We start from the raw sequence: 15,678 nt of genomic DNA, 5'->3' as shown, positions 1-15,678 counted from the left end.
TTTTGGCAATGCTCGATTTGTTGGAAGGTTGTTTATATTTTTCATAATATCCGAAAAAAATACAAACGTTTTGCAGAGACTCTTCCTCTATTATTTTTGATGACCTTGATCAGATACATCGGGTAAATAAATCTATGTAGCTTAAACACCAGACCTTCATGTACCACATTGTTGAACGCTTTTTCGATGTCCAAGATCGCCAACGCTGTCGTCTAGAACACTGACTTGATCCACTGGATATTGGTAACTCTAGTGAATGGTTCACCTACCCTTTCGGAACCCAAATTGTTTCTCAAAAAAGACATCAAGTCTATTGGCGCACTCTTCCATATTGAAACACACAATTTCCATGCCGACGTTGCGAGGCTCGCAAAATGGCTTATAGCCGTACTTGTCTAACTCATCCTAGAGTTTGGCTATGTCTTTTGTAGGAGTAAAGAGCGAGGGATCCACTCATTTTGTGCAACGATTTGGCCACCAACACGCTAGTCTGGTAGAACTGTGTACTGATTGCTCTGTGGCAGAAGCTTGCCCGCGTCGTTAGAAGATTTGGCTGCTTGCGGTGCGTCTTCTTCACGCTACCAACTTCCTCGCTGGGATGCTCAAGTCATACGTTTTCTTTGGCGATACTGATCAAGCTCGTCAATGGGTTTTCCACGGCGTGGGCAAAACGGACGAGCGATAAAAACTGGAAAAACTATGATAATCGAGGAGTCGACACTCCGTGAATTGTTAATGAAATGAACTAATGATTTATAGTTCTGAACGGATTGATAAAGTTTGGCATTGATTAGTTCGGAATGGTTCGCATTCCCACCATTGCTTGACAATAGAACATTGCATGAAAATGTATAACCTCACTTTTCTGATAGTTCAGAGAGCTAGTTTAAGGTTATTTTTCAGTTCGGAAAACGCGTCATGGGATTTGGGTCCCTGTGTATTCTAAATGGAGCTCGGGATTTCAAATTCCGTGGCAGGGAATGAGATTACACAAAATAACAGTTTTCATGAAGTGTAAACCTAATCGCGGGATTTTAAAACTCCACGCAAAAATCCGGCCGGGAACAATTCAACATAAACTGTTTCCGACGGGAAAAATAATATTTTTATAAGGTTTGAAATTCGGTGCAAGTTCGATGCTGTTGGTAGTTTTTAGAAGCAGCAGAATTGACCCATTTCCAGAGCTGTAAACTAGCCTTTACATGCACGCTCATCCATAACAACTCAAATTTGAGTAGCCAGCCACTCAATTTCATAAAAAGTGCACATAGTCAAAAATTGAGTTTTCCTCGTTTAATCAGTTTTGAGTTTGGGATAAAAATGTCAAATTTGAGTACATTTTACTCAAGAGGGAAATACAGAAAATAATCATTCCGCATTTTTAATAAAAGTACAAAGACATTCATTGGCATTTCAAATATCATTTACCTGATCCTCCAGACCGTTGTCCAGGTGTTTGCGATGTTCGGGAACTTAATCCAAGGGTCGTTCTCTACATCTATTTCATGCCGATCGGCATCTTGTATAAATTGCCGAAACTACAAAAACACAACTGGAAGTAAGATTTGAAAGCAAGCAAAACTCAATGAAACTTATCTTCTAGTTTTATGAACGATCATCGGCTTTAACTTCGGGCTCTTTTTAAAATTTAAATCAACACCTAATTCCGCACATTATTTTGAGAGTATTTTTTTCACTCAGAACTTTGAAGATTTTATGATTACTCAAGAAATGAGTTAGTTCTACTCAAATTAAAACTCATTTTTTGACATATTGCTATTACTTTTGAAAGTGAGTGCTCTGAACTCAAATTTTGAGTAGTTTTGAATGAGCGTGTGGACTTAGAAAATTTTTGATTCCACTCAGTACATGAAACTTGGTTCATATTTTAACATCATGTAAACAAGCTTGCTAAATGGTCATTTTTTCGAGAATTTTGTTCATATGTCGTCATCTTGCAATGTCAATGTTAATGAAATGTGCCATGAAAAAAAACTTGAAATTCACATTTTGACAGTTTCAGTCCTCGATGAATTCAAAACTAGAGTATCGTAAAGAGGAATGTGCAACACTGCCTAAAATGACGCCCTCTTCTTTGTTCCTGGCACCAACAGTTTTTGCTGTAACTTTGAGTGACTTCAATTGAGTTACACCAAAGAGAATAGTGAAAGAGACGCAGAGTGAAAATCAGTCAAAACGGCAACACTCCCTTTACGATGATTTCAACACTAGAATTTGGCAACCGTTTCCAAAGGCAGCACTTTCCCAGTGAAATTTGTCGGGCCGAGTCAGCCTGACGATCGGGCTGATGGTCAGGCCGATGAGGTCCGACGTAAGAGCTATACCGCGCTTTATATAAGAACTATATCGTGCTATTTTGCACCATCGAAATCGGACTGTTGGGCTTCGAAGTTGTCAAATTCGTCAGGCGGTATAAGAGCTACGTAGCTCCGATGTCAAGCTATGGAGAATCGGACGCCGTCGTGCTCTCTATTTTGGTACTCTTCTTCTTATTTTCTTATACTTCAGATGTTTTCTTTTTTATCAAAAAAATAAAATAAATAATGCAATCTGTTTTTATTTTTTTTTTTAAATAATGATACACTTCCCGAGAACAAACGAGACGTTATTATGTAGTATGCTGATCGCTCATCCTTGTCAGGCCAAATAGATCTCAGCAGCAATATTCTGGGGTTGCGGATATTGTGTCACTGGTCGTTGCACCAATCGGGTCAACTAGACCGCGTTGCTCTCTAGTCCAGCAACAACTGGATCAGTCGTCGGACCGAAAAATATTTGAAAGTCGTGGATCACTTTTCCTTCGGCCAGCTGGAAGCCGTTGGCAAACGATTTGACCATTGGAGAAAACCGGTCCAACTGATACCTTTTTAGTGTCTCGATGACCATTCGTCTTCGCAGCGTTTTCCTTCCATCCAGTGGAAGAATTCGTTTAGAGATGATACCTCCGTCTTGATGTTTAATATCATATTGTAGGTTTATCAGCATTCGGAAGAAGCCGAGTGACGCAGTCGAATTCAGGTTCATCAGCGGCACACTACGAATACTGCTGCTCCGGTGTGCATATTGAGACCAATCTTCAAAATCGATGTAAGTCATTGTATATTTGCCATACGGAAGCGGATTCGTATGAATTGGCGAATCTGGTCAATTGATACTGCGACGCATCAATATTTTGTGGTAATTGTTGCTTTCTGGTAAACTTTGTCAATTCTGCTGCAGGGATTTGTTTTTTCTTCTCCATTTTACTGAAAACGAAAATAGAAAGCTATTAATCGGAATAAATACTATATGGAGACTTCTACCTACCGGAACTGTCCTTTGCTGTAATTTTTGCTGCAGAAAGCACAGGATTAGATTAAGCGTGACCTTCCGAACCGGCAATGGATCTCGTCCGACCGTGCTTATCGTTTCACTGGAAGATGGTTGCTGGTACATATACGGAAGTCGAACTTGGTCCGCTGCATAATACCAACAACGTCCACCATCGTGCTGTTTGAAATGTTATACGACTCTTGCCTGCGTTGCATGTACACGCTTCTTTGCAACGATAACAGTAACGAACTACTGGATCGTCAAATACCTAACAAAATAGAATTTATTTATTGTGGTCGCATGTGTTACAGTTCAGGCATTTACCTTTGGTCTGTTTGATGGTACGGGGATCGAGTTCACTACATACAGTTTTACGTTATTTGGTCGAGTATGCAATGGAGACTTCCTGTCGTCGACCAGTGAATGGCTTACATTCGGTGTCAAGTCCAATAACCGGATTGTCGAATAACTATTAAAAAAAATAATTAAATTATTGCATATCGATGTACTATACATGCAGTTCGATTTACCTTTGTTTCAGTTGTGACACGAGAGTCAAATTGATTGTGAAATGGGGGTTTTCTTACGTATCCACTAAACCCCCACTGACTACCAATGATGTTGCACCCAGACCGTACCAACATACCGCGTAGAAAAGGCATCCACCGATTCGACAGATTTGCAATCTACATTTGCGTCTAGTAAAATGACTGATGCGTCGATTACCTAGCAAAGAGAAAAAGAATTTAATTATTATGGTATGACGTACTATAAAACTCGAACATTTAACTTGGCTTAGGTGGTGAGACGAGGATAGAGTTGATTTCTAACAGATACGAATTTGTGCTCCTCGTGATTCCGTTTAGAGCCGATACCTCCCTATAATAGGATTTTCAGCATTCGGAAACAACCGACAGTGGTGGCGCAAGCGAATTCAGTTTCACCAGTGGTATAATATACAGCGAGTACTGCTGCACCGGTGTGTAAACTGAGACCAATCGTATAAATATCGATGCCAATCAATGTATACTTGCCTTGCGGGTGCGGATTCGCATTAATTGACGAATCTATACGATCCATACTGCGACGTATTAATAGTCACTCGATCCGATTTACACTGGATCTGTGATGAATGTTGCTTTCTGGTAAATTTTCTGTTAATCTCGCTAATAACGGCAGGGATAAACTTTGTTTTTTTTGGCATTATCCATTTTACTGAACATGAAAATAGAAAGCTATTGACCGGAATTAATCATATATGGAGACTTTTGCCTACCGGAACTTGGCGTAATGTTTTGTTGCGCAAAGCATCGCACCTGATTCAACGTGATCTTTCGAATCGGCAATAGGTCTTATTCAACTCGTAGCGGTTCAAGCACATACTTTTAGTATAGTAGATGGTAAGGGGATCGAATCAATTCCATACCATTTTACGTTAAACGACCAAGATTTACAATCGAAACGTTTCATATCACCGATCGGTGCATGGCTTACGCCTGCGTCAAGTAAAATGATCGCATCGTCGAATATCTGACAAAAAAATTTTTAATTATTACTATCGAATGTACTATACTTACAGTTCGGGCTATCTATTTTTTAGTTGCACTTCGGACATTTACCTGTAGCCCAATTGATGGGGCGAGAATAGAGTTGATTCTATACCGTATTATATTGATCTTGGGCATAACCTTGTTCTGTTCATTCTAATTTTCGGTTTCATTGTCCAATTCGAGCTCATCGCACTGCGGTTTCACTTGTTCTAGTGAGCCGTCGCCATTCTGACCAGCAAAACAATAAGATAAATAATTTAATTAGAATCCTGATTGTTCGGAAACTTCTATATAACGAGAACAATAAGTTTCAAAAACAATATTCACAACAAAGTGTCTCGAAATAGTATGTCTAAGACTCATTACGTTGCTTACGTTGTACATCTTGCCAAAATTACTTGTGCATGAGCTGACGACGATGATAGATTCCGACGCAGATCATAATAGTAGTATTCTTAGGTTACATACATTTTACCATACGATACGCGTGTTCAAGACGACACATCCTCGCACCGGATAAACATACGTAAGAGACGTGCATGTCTGATAATAAATTATGATTGCAATTTGAATACTAGTTTGTACTGTGAATAAAATTACCTCAAACCTAACCGATATATTTCACTTCGCAAATTTTTTTACTAAATTCAATGTGACTGTAAACATCTTCGAACTGCACAAACAACATTCACTTTGTAGGCAGGCCTCATCGGTTGTTTTATTTTAAATTACTGTGTATTGTTCGGCTGATGATTTCTAGCCCGTTTACTGAAATGAGATCGATGTTGCTTTCAAAGTATCTTGGGAGCTGATGACCCGATTGTTCCTTGGAACTGTCCAGGATAGGCAGTATGCTAGTACTACTCTGAGGGCGTTTATGTTGCAGGGTTTGTGCCGCGTGTGACAGACCATTTTCAGAATCGAGGCGGAGGTGGTCGTTCGCAGGTTCTCTATCTAGCCTCGGAGTTCCTCTTCTTCTTCTAGTTCTAGTTATTTTCCGTCGGCCTATTGCCGCTACAAGCCCGAACACCGACGCCAAGAGAGGTGACTCCCACTATCTGGACTAGATATGGATCCATTAACTAAAGGACCGGAAACCAACGGCTTTACTTCCCTTCCGAAGGAAGGCGTGACCACAGATTTTTTTTCACTTCAGAAAAATCTTAACGACCTCGGCTGGGATTGAACCCAGACCAACTGGGGTGAGTGGCGGTCGGAGTTCCTCTTCAGTGACCGTACTTTGAATTCCTCTAACTTTCGCGGTGTTTTTTCATGTTAGCGTTAATTCATATGCCTTATTTATCTTTTTGTTGTCCTTGTTTACTAGTAAATGATAAGCTCGCGCTACTGAGACAGGCAGAGATAAGGAAATTGAGTATTTGCGGCTGTCCTCAGGGTGGCGTTCTGTCACCTGTGCTATGGAACCTGGTTGCCGACGGCTTGTTGAAGAAACTCAATGAGGTTGGATTTCCAACCTACGAGATTGCTGATGATTACCAAATACTAATTACTAAACTTTGCATCGTAACAATCTTTGACATAATGCAACAAGCATTAAGAGCTGTCGAACAGTGGTGTCGACAAATTAAATTATCAATAAATCCAAACAAAACTTCATTGGTTCTTTTCACGAAGAAGCGAATAACAACCGGGGTTCTTTCCTTGCAGTTCTTTGATTCTGAGCTAGTGTGCAGATCAAGTCATATACGTTGGAGTTATATTGGATTCCAAACTTAATTGGTCTGCTCACATTGAGTTCAGAGTCCAGAAAGTGTGCATGACCTTCGGGCAGTGCAGACGACCTTTTAGAAAGACCTGGAGTCACAAACCTAAATACATCTATTGGATTTACACGACAATTGTATGCCCAATACTGTCATACGGATGCCTTGTGTGGTGGCAGAGGGGAGAGGCGATGATAGTCCAGCCAAAGCTAAACCATCTCCTCTCGAGAGGAGTGGTTGTCTGGCTATATGGAGAGATAGCAACAAACGCAAGTGGTCTTTTACACTGACGGTTCTCCTATGGAGGGACGTGCTGGTGCTGGTGTCTACTGTCGTGAAATGAGATTGGAACAATTTCACTCGCTAGGTAGATACTGAGGTCCGATAAAGTTATAAACTTCTGATCCGATAGTCAGGCTGCAATCAAAGCGTTTAGCTCAGACGAATCACGGTCCAAGCTAGTGATCGCATGCATAGCATAGCACGAACACCTGCACAAATCATAGATGGAGTTGCAGAATTGAGCATATCCATTGCCATATCAAACTTGGCTACGATCTACAATGACGTAGACCCCCTCATCTCCACACACCTGGCCACATCCTTACAAGCGTTTCTATTTCATAATAGTCCTATCATCTACTTAAGGTAAACGCTCGGAACCGAAACAGTTTTCATAGGTGACGGACATATCAAAAGGCGAAAAAATGTGAGCTGGAGATTATATAAATTCATATCATACGAATCTCTGAAAAATGTTATTGCTTAATACAGGCAATATTGCAATGATATTTAAAATACTTGGAAATGGTTCATGAAACGGTCTCACCGGTACCCAGTATGTGAAGATCCTTTCTATATCCTATGTACTGACAAAAACACGTCCTACGTCGCTTCCGGAAGTGTAATGGGCTGCACGTCACTTTCTCTCTCTGCAACTCAATTTGATGACCGGAACGCACCTTTCGCTTGACTTCGTGCTATGAAGCGAATCGTACTACGATGAAACCGGATTTGGAATTGCAGGTTCTATTATTTAATCGGGACAACCACAAATGATCCAAAATATCGAAAATTTACAATTGAAAGACGATGACAACTAAATTTTTCACGGAGGGTCCAAGCTAGTGATCGCATGCCGAACCTAAATCGAAGAACTAAGCATTGTCAAAACGATCTACTTTGTCTGGGTGCCCGGACATTCCGGTATTACTTAAAATGAATGGGCTGACGAATGGGCCAAGGCAGGTGCAGTGATTGACTTCGTTGGTCCTGAGCCCGCCCTGCCAATTTCGACAAGTTGGATAAGAGAAAAAATACGATAGCATCGCAATTATTGGAGAAATCTACAAACGTGTCACCAAACATAGGCGGTTCTAGAACAACCGTGCCCAGTGATTTCGAAAAATCTCCTACATTTTCCGAAACTCCACTGCGGCATACTGACCAGGGCTTTAACCGGCCACTGCAAACTCAATTATCACATGGCAACTATTCAGCGCGCTTAGTCATTTTCATGTGATATTTGTGAATCCGACTACGAAACCTCATATCATCTGATATGCAAATGCCCAGCAGTAGTGCAATTACGATTTCGAGTTTTCGGCCGTCCTTACATAGACGACACCGTGTTTGGACACTGAAACTCAGAGTTTCAGTGCTAAAGTTTCTTATACAAAGTTGGAAAGAGCTTTAGGCTTACTCGCTTGACTTCGGATTTTTTTCAATCCAGGATATACATTGACTCAATTGGTACGTTCCCCGTATGTAGCCGGAGATTTGTGCCTTGTCGTGTCTTTTCAACATTTCCTGAGCAGAAGGAAAAGAGAAGGAGGAGAATGGAAGTAGAATTGGAAGAGTGGGAAAAATAACAGCACAAAATAAACAACAGGTAAATTAAACTTACAAGTAGTTGCGATTTGAACTTAGTAACTTCTTGGTGGAATGAAAGGTACGAACAGTACATTGGCAAAGACGTTTGTAAGTTTGTTGAGAATATGGAAAACATTCAGGCTTGCAATAAGTGCACTAAAGCATACCTACATGTTGTATATGTATCGTACTCGTTACAACTATAAAACCTCATTTATGATAACAATTTTAATTAAAACATGTTAAACTAAAGAAGAACTGACGACATTCTAAACAATAAAAGTTGCTATTTGCTATACAACAGAAGTTGCCGCGTGCTAAATGATAGATACCGCAAGGTGCTGAACGCAAGTTTGAACATGCCCGTTGGTCGAGTGCGCGTGGGCTGATACTAGTACGTTATCGTGGGCATCATCGAAATGCGCGGCATGTTGAAAGAGCGCGGCGCGTGACAAAAAACGTTGTATCTCTGGACAGAAACAAAAGGACAAAAATATCTTTACAGATTATTGAAGGTGAACGTTTTCCGCGTCATTTTTACATATTTTACGATTTATTATAGCGCGGAGAACACGAAAATATTTTAAATTGTTTATTAAAAATGTATGTAAAATACTGCTATTAAAACAAATATTCCATAAATATATATTTATATAATAGTGTAAACATCATTCTATAAGTGTGCAAAATTTCATTCAAATATCTGGAGTAGTTTTTGAGATATAAGAAATTGAAAAAAATACAATTTTGTTTTCAAAAGTTTAAAACCCTATAATTTAAACAAAAAAAGCAATTAAAAAAAATATTTATACCAAAAGTTACACTCCATGTCCCCTACACAAAAAAATATTTTTCATGAAAATCGGTGATTTTGTGGAAATTTTGAGGCCCACTTGACGTGGTTTGACTCAGCGGTATCTGCGCCTGCGGCAACGGTTATCACGATATTGAACATATTGTCTGGGCATGTGCCGAGTACTGTTCTACCAGATCTCAACTATTGGATTCCCTTCGCGCCCGAGGAAGATCACCCAATGTTTCGGTTCGAGACGTACTGGCAAGCCGCGATCGCCTCTATATGTCCCTCGTATACACCTTCCTAAAAACCCTCAATATTCAGATTTAATTGCCCCTATTATTTTTCTTGTCATTCTCAGAAGTGCCCTCTTCCGCCTACCGTACCTCAACGATGGTTTAATGCGACTCCAAGACGATACAAAACATCTCTGTCGAATGACCCAACAAACACGAGACCTACAGCACAACATCACACGCGGTGTATTGCCGACCCGCATCCGAGCTGTACTACGAAATTGTCTGGAGGAAACCCTGTCGGCTCGAAGAAGACCGCCCGGCCTTCGAATACATCCTGATGAAGACCGTCCGAGTCTGTAATCCTTAATACCGTTGATTCCCGATGTCGGAAACTGAAAGTTAATATCTTACTCCACCCTGACAGCTTCGCCCACCCTCTCTCTCCTGTCTCTGATACACAGATGTAGAACTTCACCCCCCACCCCCTCCCCCCACCCCTAATCCTCCTGAATATCTTCCCAAAACTTAATTACCCCCTGTCTTTTCTAATTTTAGTTGATCAATATATAATCTCGTTAAGAAATGACCAGCAGTACCACTACTTAAAAATAGTCCTAATTAATCACTCCTACTCTTAATAAAATTTGATCACTCCCTCTAGTTATTCCTAATTTAATTATGTTTGAAAAATGTTCCGTTTAGTTCATAATTAATTGCTCCAATAATCTCCCTTCTGAAAAACCTAAAGTGCATTACTATACAAAAAACATACAAAATGACGCCCCCTAATCTTACGAATATTATATTATCCCCTCTTGTATATGTGTAAGTTAGCTGTAAAATTTCTTCAGTTTCATTATATAAAAACAAAACAATATTTAAAAGTGTAACCCCCTAGTTTTAAGAAATTCAAAATGTTAAATAAATGGCAACTTTAAGCTAACGCAAACGTGTCTTATCAAATAAACGAATTGAATAAAATAAAAAAAATAGCAGAAGAATCGGAGGAATCGTTTTACAAATTGAAATGCATTTCACGTGAAAGTCATGTGGAAAGTTTATGCTTTACGACTCAATAGTATGGAAATCGACATTCAAAAACAAAATATGTCATTCACGTTGAATTTGTTTGAATATAATTTGAAACACAAAATGCGTTTTAATGGATTTCCGTATGAAATTCAAAGGAAAAATTATTTGTTTTACTTGTTAACATGAAAACGAACATGAGAGTGATGTTAAATTTCATTCATGTGGATTATTTTCAGTAAATGCGAGCATTCACACTTGTCCGGCGCAGTGCCGTGCCGGACAAGACTTGCGTGAATGGTGTCAGGCCATTTGGCATAAAGCCATTTGGCATAAGCCCGTTTGGCATACAGTTGTTTGGCATAAAAGTCATTTGGCATAAAGTCAACTGGCATAATGGCCATTTGGTATAACGGGCGTTTGGCATAATAGTCATTTGGCATAAGCACGGGCAGAAAGCGATGTGGCGTAGCCACATTAAGCGGAGGCAAGTATTTTTTAAATTTATTTACAGTATCGGAAGCGAAAGTACTTTGCAAGCAAACCTGTAATCCACTCGTTTGCCTGGATTACTCAAACATAGGGGCTATAGCTAGTTAGTAGTCGGACAGCACGGTTGGAAAGCGATGTGGCGTAGCCACATTAGGCGGCGGCAAGTATTTTATTAATTTATTTATAATATCGGAAGCGAAAGTACTTTGCAAGCAAACCTGTAATCCACTCGTTTGCCCGGATTACTCAAACATAGGGGCTATAGCCAGTTTAGGTCCGACTGAGCGGCAGCGAAGTCGGACAGCACGGTTGGAAAGATATGTGGCGTAGCCACATAAGGCGGCGGCAAGTATTTTATTAATTTATTTATAGTATCGGAAGCGAAAGTACTCTGCAAGCAAACCTGTAATCCACTCGTTTGCTCGGATTACTCAAACATAGGGGCTATAGCTAGTTTAAGTCCGACTGAGCGGCAGCGAAGTGGGACAGCACTGTTGGAAAGCGATGTAGTGTAGCCACATTAGGCGGCGGCAAGTATTTTATTAATTTATTTATAGTATCGGAAGCGAAAGTACTTTGCAAAAAATATTCCATCTAAAGTACACTCAGGTTTTTTTTTACGCGGGGGATACGAGCCGCGTAAATGAAAACCGCGTAAATGAAAACCGCGTAAATTTCAAAATCCGCGTAAATGAAAACCGCGTAAATTTCAAAATCCGCGTAAATGAAAACCGCGTAAATTTCAAAATCCGCGTAAATGAAAACCGCGTAAATTTCAAAATCCGCGTAAATGAAAACCGCGTAAATTTCAAAATCCGCGTAAATGAAGACCACTTAAATTTAAGAATCCGCGATAAAGGGAACCTCATTGATGGATACCGCGTAAATTTCAAAATCCGCGTAAATGAAAACCGCGTAAATTTCAAAAACCGCGTAAATGAAAACCGCGTAAATTTCAAAAACCGCGTAAATGAAAACCGCGTAAATTTCAAAATCCGCGTAAATGAAAACCGCGTAAATTTCAAAATCCGCGTAAAAAAAATCCGCGTAAAAAAATACCGCGCAAAAAAAAACCGCGTAAAAAAAAACTTGAGTGTATTCGTTTCAGTGCAGTGATTATGCCAAATAACTATTATGCCAAATGGCCTTTATGCCGAATGACTTTTATGCCAAATGGCCATTATGCCAAATGACCGTTATGCCAAATGACTTTATGCCAAACGACTTTTATGCTTAATGACCTTATGCCAAACGACCTTATGCCAAATGACTTTATGCCAATCGTGTGAATGCTCGCATGGGGCTGTACACTAATTACATAAGGCTTTTTTAGAATATTTCAACATCCCTTTCTCCCCAGATAAGAGTTCGTAAGATTTTGGTGAACTCGTCCTCCCCGCTGCATAAGTTCTTATCACAGAGAACAGACATCCATGATCGAACAAAAATATTTAAAAAACGTGTGTAAACATTTGAATTAATATACGAAAAACACTAGCGCCGCCACACCAACCTATCCCAACTATCCGTCAAATCGATTCCGGAACCGGTTCGAAATCCTGGATGGATTCAGCATGGAATCTAGCTCAAAGAAAACAACCGATTCCGACTCTATCGGTTGGTGCATTTGAGCTGAAATTCATGCTGGAAGTCCGAATCGGTTGCGGACTAGTTTGACTGGGTAGAGGAATAACCGCTGTCAATTCTGTCGAACTTAGCTACAAAAAAAACATGACGACAGTAGCGCACCTGGTTTAGATATCCTAACTACCTTCGAAACCGTTAGAGATTTTACACAAGTTGAATGCTGAAGATGGACGTCTGTTCTCTGTGATCTTATCATGATTTTCGTAATTAAAAATCATATTGGCATTTCTTTAAATAATAAGATAGCAAAAACGATACGTATAAAATTCATGCTATAGCTATTCACAGCTAAACAAAAAATGCATATAAAAATTCCAAACTACCAACGATGAGCCGCAAGAAGATACCAAAGATGAAAATCGGAAAAATAAGCTACATCACTGACAATGTATAACATACAAAAATGTAAATACTACACTGAACCAATAAATTTTTAATTAAAAAAAAAATTTGAATAGAATTATAACAAACAAATTCATGACAAAATTTAATTGTAATCATCTGCTGTAATTTTAATTGCACCCTAATCTCGCCCAGAAGAATTTACAGAATAACTGTTTAGATATTCAGAATCTACGATTTGGTCCACACTATCTGTTGCTGTATTCCACTTCCTTTGAATCCATTTCCTTGTGATGTAGAGCTAAAAAGAGCTCATAACTTCTTCTGGCGTGAATTTATTCTGAGCTGCCAACTGTGACGCTTATTGCACGCATAGCTCCCACATGGCCTTATTCGATTTTTCTTGAAGTAGAATACAGTTCACACTCTAGAAATATTCGGTCTACAGGATCTTTGACAATCGCATGCCAGAATATGTCCCCGATATCTTACGGGTTTGAAGCGAGAGTTTGAAAAGAAGAATTTTGGCCTAACACGAAGGGTATCAACACTTCTTAACTTGTAAGACATATTGTGACCCCAGTTCCCGAACAGAACAATGTACCCTCCAATGGACAAGAAATTGCTGTAACTGCTCCAACATCATCGACAATTAAGCCGCTCCTCACGTTGGCAACAATCAACTAAATTCCATTACAAATTTAACAATCATATCCTGCTGCTGCAAATCACTTCAATTCGAGGTCCCCTCCCTTCCTTGACCATGATGTATGAACTTTTTTGATATACAAAAAAATCATGGCACAATTAAGAAATAGTTTCATTTTCTTATGAATAGAATATTTTCTTAGTGATTCAATTTTTCATACTTGTTTTATGATATAACGTAAGAAAGGATAAACCCTCCCTTCCCCTAATATGTGAATTTGTACGATATTTTAAAAGTCCTCCTCTCCCTATATTCTCTTGCGTAATTAGTGTATGACTCCCATTTGAAGTGTATGAAAGAATATTGGTGTCCAGCACGGTACTATTTGCACCTATTTGATCCGATTTAGTACCGTTCTCGACAAGTGTCTCATCACATTTGAATAGTGGGACAAACCGCTGCGTATCTAATCGGAAAACGATGTGTTGAACCGAGCGTTTCCAGTTCGTCAAGTGCACTGGTCGCCCCGGGACACCCAGATCATCCACAATTCCTGCAAGAATTTTGGCGCTGCACAGTGGGGCGAAACTGAAAAAAGACGGTCAAAGTCTTTCCTGAGTTTCACAGATGTTTTCATGCTTTGATGTCTTCATGAAAGTTTCCTAGGACTACATCCTACATCTTTTAGGATAAGCACCTTGATTATTGTTAAGGTGCAACTGTGATTTAAAGAAAAAAAATTTTAGCTCAGCATCAAAAAAAATATTTTTGCGCGGAATCATGTAGAGCAATTTATTTTGAACAACTTTGGTGAACATATCCGCCATCTATAAATTTTTCCTTAAGAGATATGTACGTTGCACCTTAAAATCTATTTTTTAACTTTCTCTTCTACAACTTAATTATTTCTACATTGGTATGTTCTAGAAAGTTTTAGATATCGTCAAAACACATAACTTTTCTGAGGATTTTTCTCTAAAAAATGAACTTTTTCATTACAAAATTTCTCTAAATTGTGAAACTTTGTTAACCAAAACTCAGCATGATTAGATTTGCCATGTTATGTAGTATATGTAAGCGAAGTATAACAATCCGGACTTTCCGGGTTTTTTAGTTTTCATGCATTTTTATACTGTATAATGTATGGATATTTCGCAGTATCTATAGAACGTCCATTAGTAAATCAACACGTCATGATGCAGAATACTAAACTAAGTTGTTCAAAATAAATTGCTCTCTCAATGTCTTGTAATTTTTTCGTAAATATTTATTTTATTTTCTCTAAGTTTGAATAAAAGTAACTCAAAATTTTACGATAATAGGATGAAAAATAATTTTTAACATGTCGTTGAAGCAAGTGATGTCGAGGATTTCTGTTCAATTCAATTCAGTCAATGTTAGTACCTTAGAACTTCAGTACCTTCTCAAGAACTATACGGCCGATTAGAGTAATTTTGAGTTCTTTGGAAAGACGAATGAATATGCTATACTATAGATGTGAGCTTTTTGTGCAGAAATGATTAAGGTTTGTTCTGCATCAAGAAAAACTAATTTAGAAATTCAATGTCATATCAGTAATTTATCTTTATACGTCTTCCAATTTTTGAGATGGTCTTCCATGGGTCACTTATCATGATTCTGACTCAAAATTTAGTGTAGTTTCAAGATATACAGGCCACATCTTGCGCATCTTTGCGCCGAAGTTATTACATCAATGTTTTTGAAAATACTCTTATGGAGACGCGCTGTAGCTCATAAATCTCCTAACAAATTGGTTGCCTAAACAACATCATATTACTGAAAAATTAGTGATTTGTACCAGCTTTGTCAATCACTTCCGATGTGATTGGCTACTGTGATTAACGTATATATTAACCCTTTAACGACCAACGCCTTCAAATGGGTTTACACAATAGTAATGGAAAAAAAATATGGAATTTCAAAACTGATGGCAGAAATGGATTCAGCGACCCAAAATTAGTTGGAACCCCAATTTTTAGCCACA

At 38.9% G+C, this 15,678-nt stretch overlaps 1 long non-coding RNA gene across 2 annotated transcripts; it reads right to left on the bottom strand.

Moving 5' to 3' along the window:
• Positions 1-2,268: 2,268 nt before the first annotated feature.
• LOC131677360 (uncharacterized) lies at positions 2,269-7,025 on the bottom strand. Of its 2 annotated transcripts, none has more exons than XR_009303335.1 (8): positions 5,250-7,025; positions 4,953-5,111; positions 4,610-4,863; positions 4,124-4,548; positions 3,864-4,059; positions 3,658-3,802; positions 3,328-3,601; positions 2,269-3,266 (listed from the first exon to the last, which is right to left on the bottom strand). It is a non-coding gene; the product is annotated as an uncharacterized LOC131677360 (long non-coding RNA). The 2 variants fall into 2 exon arrangements; XR_009303334.1 differs by having other exon boundaries at positions 5,259-7,025.
• Positions 7,026-15,678: the final 8,653 nt, after the last annotated feature.

Source organism: Topomyia yanbarensis, chromosome 1, assembly GCF_030247195.1.
Source record: "Topomyia yanbarensis strain Yona2022 chromosome 1, ASM3024719v1, whole genome shotgun sequence".
Taxonomy (NCBI): domain Eukaryota; kingdom Metazoa; phylum Arthropoda; class Insecta; order Diptera; family Culicidae; genus Topomyia; species Topomyia yanbarensis.
This window is presented reverse-complemented; position numbering and strand designations above follow the sequence as displayed.